The sequence below is a fragment of the Limulus polyphemus genome, unplaced genomic scaffold, assembly GCF_000517525.1.
Source record: "Limulus polyphemus unplaced genomic scaffold, Limulus_polyphemus-2.1.2 Scaffold4447, whole genome shotgun sequence".
Classification (NCBI taxonomy): domain Eukaryota; kingdom Metazoa; phylum Arthropoda; class Merostomata; order Xiphosura; family Limulidae; genus Limulus; species Limulus polyphemus.
Window position 1 is genome coordinate 17,099 of NW_013670057.1, and position 5,572 is coordinate 22,670.

Genomic DNA, 5,572 nt, shown 5'->3' on the forward strand with positions numbered 1-5,572 from the left:
GACGCGTCCAATTCAACCTGGAATCAAAGATAACTCCAAGAAATTTGTAGTGAGTGACGGAGACTAGTTGATGGTTATTTAGATTTAATTTCAAAGTGCTTGAAGTACGAGAAAAAGGTAGAATTGCAGACTTTTGGGCTGAAACCGTAAAGCCCCATTTAAAAAAACCAATCGTCTGAATTATCCAGATTCGTTTGAAGACAGGTTTGAATGTGATTAATATACAACCAGTTTTCCAGAGGGCTAGATCATCAGCAAAAATACTATAATTCGTACCATTATTAACGAAGGAAGAACTAAGGTCATTAATCATTAGAAGGAACAAAATAGGGCTAATAACACTACCCTGGGGAGTGCCATTTTCTGAGAGACTTTCCCCAGAGACAACTCCATTGACTCTGACCTTAAAGGATCTGTTTGAAATTCTTTAATCCAGTGGAAGAGTTGATGATCAAAACTGTAACTATTGAGTTTATATAACAATCCTTCTTTTCAGATCATATCAGATGCTCTTTCAATATCCAAGATCACAGACACTGCCTTACCTCTGTTACATAATGATTTGTTGACATCTTCATGTAGCCGTAACAAATGATCAAGCGGAGACTACTTCCAATGGAAACCAGACTGAAACTTGTCAAAAAGTCTATGTTTTTTACAATACCAATTCAAACGGTAAGCAATCATTCATTCCATAATTTTATACATAGTAGAAGTAAGAGCGATTGGTCGATACGATGTAACAGAGCTTGGATCCCTATCTAGCTTAGGGATTGGGCAAAATATTGCGTGCTGAAGGGAGGGTTCCTTCATTCCGTATCTTATTGAAAAATTCTAGCAGTTTTACCAAAAAATTAAAAAAAAGATTTTTATAAGGAATTCTATCATCACCAGGGGCCGAGTTTTTAGACATCTTTATTGCTTGTTTAATTTCACTGGTATTGAATTTAGCATTCATTACTTTTATTTGGCTTCTTAGTAATAGTGGCATAGTGGTCATGTTCAAATAATTTTTTATGAGTTAAAAATTCGGGTGAATAATTGTCATAACAGCTGATATGGGCAAATTGATCAGATAGCGCATTTGCCTTTTCAACATCCATCAAAAATATGTTGATCCAAGAGTTTTAAGAGTAGGAATAGAGATAGAACCCCCACCCATCATACACTTTACGAATTTCCATATTTTACTTAAATTTGATGAACGGTTGAAACTAGAGCAGTAATTATGCCAGAATCATTGTTGGAGTGCTCGAATTGTATGTTGACAAATGGCCTTTGCTTTTTATACTCAATATAATCATCTAAGAGACGCATTTTAAGAGCTTTCTTCCTACTCTTGTGTTTTTGTTTAACTGCTTTCTCACATTCCATATTCCAATAAGGGTATGATGTTTTCCACAGTCTGTGGTTGATAGTGGGATAAATTTCTCTGCTCCTTCCAAAATAATAGTTATTAGACGTGAATGTACAGATTCGACAGAAAATGACACATCTATGTTTTGAATGGAAGAATCAAGGAATGAACGGAAGTTGAGCCAGTTTGCTTTGTTAAAGTTCCAGAAGGCCGTTGTACTCCTAACTTCAAGATCTTAACAGATGTAATTACCAGGAGATGGTCACTTCCCAGGTCATCATCTAGAACATCCCAGGTAGCAAGACTAGCAAGTTTACTGTCTACAATCGTGAGATCTAGAGGAGAGAGATTACCCCAAACAAGACATGTCCCACAACTGTCATTTAATACCACTTTATCAGATTCCATAACTAGATCTCCGAGAATTTGACCTCGATAGTCAGTTTTTGTTCCACCCCATAAAGTGTTGTGAGCATTAAAATCTCCACAAATTATACTGTTTGGAAGAAAAAACTCTCGATACTCAACAGGATCAATGGTGACACCAGGGTTATAAATATTAAATATCGTGACACTGCCCATAGAAGTCTGACACCGAATCCCAACAGCTTTTATATTTTCTGGGCAAGTAATGACAGTAAAGAGCAAGTGATTCTTGACAAGAGTTAGTACACCTCCCTTTGCTGAGTGTTTGAGAAACGATTCTTGAATACAGATAACATCGGAATTTATGAAGTGAGTTTCAATGTAACGAATAAGGAATGGAGCACGAGCCTTAATGCCCCTGGCATTCCACTGTAATATTTGTAAAGGGCCTATTGTTTATTTGTAAGAGAACTTACTTGGTAAAGTTCATAAATTGAGTCTGGATTAATATCAAAACCAAAAATGGTACTTGTCAATTCGGTTATGAAAGATATCCTCGTTTTTTTGCCATTTTTATGCCAAAAGGACTGGTCTTGAGCGATTAAAATTATTTTGGCTACGAAAGTAACGATTTGTTCAAACAGTTGAGATGACATACGATGACTATTTGAAGCACTATCCTGTTGAGAAGTGTTATTTGTTACATTCTGTGGTTCTTTAGGCAGGTGTTTTGTTTCCACAGGCTGTCGTTTCTGTGCAACAATTTGAATTGCTTGGGCGTAACTCAGTTTTGATTGTACTGTAACAGTTTGAACCTCCTTTGCCTCCTGAAATTTTTGACAACCCTTGTAAGCTGCCGAATTTTCACGCCCACATAAACAACATACTGGAGTCTGCTTAGTGCAGTCCTTTGCATTGTGATTTTCACCACAAGTGGCACATCGAACATTACTGTGGCAAACGTTTGCAGTATGTCCATAACGTTGGCACTTAAAGCATCGCGTCAGATGGGGGGGGGGGATAAATTTCCGTACAGGGAATGACAAAAAGCCAAGATGTACTCTCTTAGGTAGGGGTCGTAGATGAGAAATGAAGAATAACGGAACTTATAGGTTCTTTAAGTTTTAGTTCTTTGTTGTATTGCGTCATCCTTATTGCCTTTGTAACACCCTCAATGGACGTTCAGTCCTCCTCGGTAATGTCGAGGTGGACCCCATGAATGATGCCCCTAACAGAAGGTGGGGCATGTCTTGAATTTGGGAACGTATTTTATATCCACAAATGTTTTTTGTATGGGACAATAATCTGGACTGTGAATAAGTACAAACTATTTTAATACGATCTGTTTGCAATTGAATTTTTTCAGTTGGCCCAATAATATCCTTAAGGGCTCTACTCAAGAGCATGGGATTTACTTTAGTTATATTGATGTCCGGTGAAATAATGAAAACGATTAGTGTCCTGTCCATATTTGACTTTTTGTGTCCGATAGAATCGACACTTGAACCGGAATCAGATCATACTCGTTTACTAGCACAATCCCTATCGAAAACCATGTCTTGTGACACACCAACAGTGCAAGAAGTAGCCGACCCATTCACACATCGGCGAGGGTCGTCCACATCCTTCACCCCTCTCTCAGTATGACTACTAACACATTGGCTGTTTTGTGGCATATTTCCGATATACGCTTTCTCCAACAAACACTGCAATACCAACACGTTTAATCAAGTGAATTGGATCGAAAAAATGCTGTAACCGGATTCAACCGAATTCAGATTCGGGAGCTGGGATTGCTTTCTTAGTGAACCTTCTGGCAGGGTATTTATTCACAGAGTCGGTCATGAAAGTACAACCTCATGTGATCCTAAATTTACATACTCTTCTGCTACATTAATAGTATCTGTATGTCACCGCTAGGGAAACTGGTGTCAGTTTCATCATACATACATATTTACTCAAAGTACAAATGATTAGCTAGAAGGTGAGATAGCATTTCAATGCAACTAAAAATTCATTGATAAACTAAATGATAGAAGGAAATTATAAATGAATGATAAAAAAATAATTTGCTATCTCACACTCCTTCCTCTTGAAAAATGAAGTGATGACATTAATCAGTTCATATAAAATATCCCAATTTTCATATCCTTACTTTTAACTCCCTCTTTATACTGACCTCTTGAATTCTTTCCAGTTTAAGTACAGATACCTTACAAGAAAAATACACTTCAGGCTTGGCTCACTGAAACGTTAACACTTTGAAATTCAGTTGATAATTAACCCTTCGATGTGGACACAGTATCCTTTGAGGAGGAAAGTCTTCAGCAGGATGGGAAGTAGACATACCAGCAGAAGCGCTTTGTCTTGGCGGTGAACGACTGTCAAATCTTCTGTAGCTGACATTTTAATTTTGCTGAAACTGCCTAGGATGATTACTATCTTCTTTACTGTGAAGAGAATTGTTACTGGGAAAATATATATTAGAAATATGAAATCAAACTGTAACTGCATCTCATCTAGGATTTTTTAATTCATACACTAATGGAGTAACATACTTTCTAATTTTCGAAAGGTCCATTCTATCTGAGAGCAAATTTTGCAGTAAAGTTATATACTGCAGAAGACAAAGGATGTGTCCTTTATAATATTAATTCACCCACTATAAATGTGTCTAGATATCTCTTACAGTTATAGGCTTGTCACTTCTGAGCTTTTTCAACGTTGGGTCTTGCCTTCTCTATGACATCTTGTAATTCTGCTGTTTGTTCATCAATGGTTTGAGGTGCTCTTGGATATTTCATCAGCCAGTCCCAAGGAAGGACAATCTTACACCCCAAGTGAAGTTTGGCTGGCATGTACAGGGGTGTGTCTATGGAAAATAACGCCTATGGCAAGCACTGAAATTGTGCCCTTGTCCAAACATCTGACACCCATCTTTAAATAACTTTACCATAATATCAACACAAAAATACAAGTGAAGCTCGTTAATCTTTTAATTAACAAATTATGGCACTACATGAAAATTACAACTGCACTTTTCCTTGCTTTCACTGATGCAAATGGGTCTATGATGTGCTCAATGTCAGTTTTTTTCAGTTTCTTCTCTTTCTACACTCAGCAGAGCAAGATCACAGAGTCTGCCTTGACCCATGGTGGCTCTCAAGTACGAAAGTATTATTTTTAACTTGCTGAATGATCCCTAACAGCTGGTGATGGAAATTGCGATGGTTAGAATTATCTGAAGATTGGGGAAGATGCTCTCATCTCAATACTGAACAATAAATTCGATGAAGCTCTTCAGGTCTTGATATTTTCATGTTAGCCCAACTTGATAGCAACATTTTGCAGTCCAAAATTTTTTCATATAGCTGCTGTCCATCAATATCAGAGCTGTACACATTGTCCAAATTTTCGCACTTTTTCTTCAGGTCGTTACTGTCTGTGCCGTAACACAGTCCCTCAACATAGAGAGAGAACCCAAACATGACTTTTCATCCATTTCTCTGTGAAGACAGTCGAGTGTTCCCTTCATGACTCAGCATTATCTCAGCATTTCTCGAGTTCTCATCAGCCATTCATTCCTTTTGTCTCTGATGTCTTTCAACTTCAATATTCCATTCTTGACAGAGACTGAGTCTTTCTTTAAGTGACTCACTGACCAACACTTCTCTTTTATCATCAAAATGATCTCGAAGGGCTTTCAAATCCAGGGCAGCATCATTGAAGTTTATGCTAGGATTCTGCAGCCTCTTTTGAATATGGTCAATGCAAATGAGTACTTTGTTCCAAAATCCTAGCAAAGTGAGAAAATCGTAACTCAACATGCAGTTATACACCTGCCTTGTT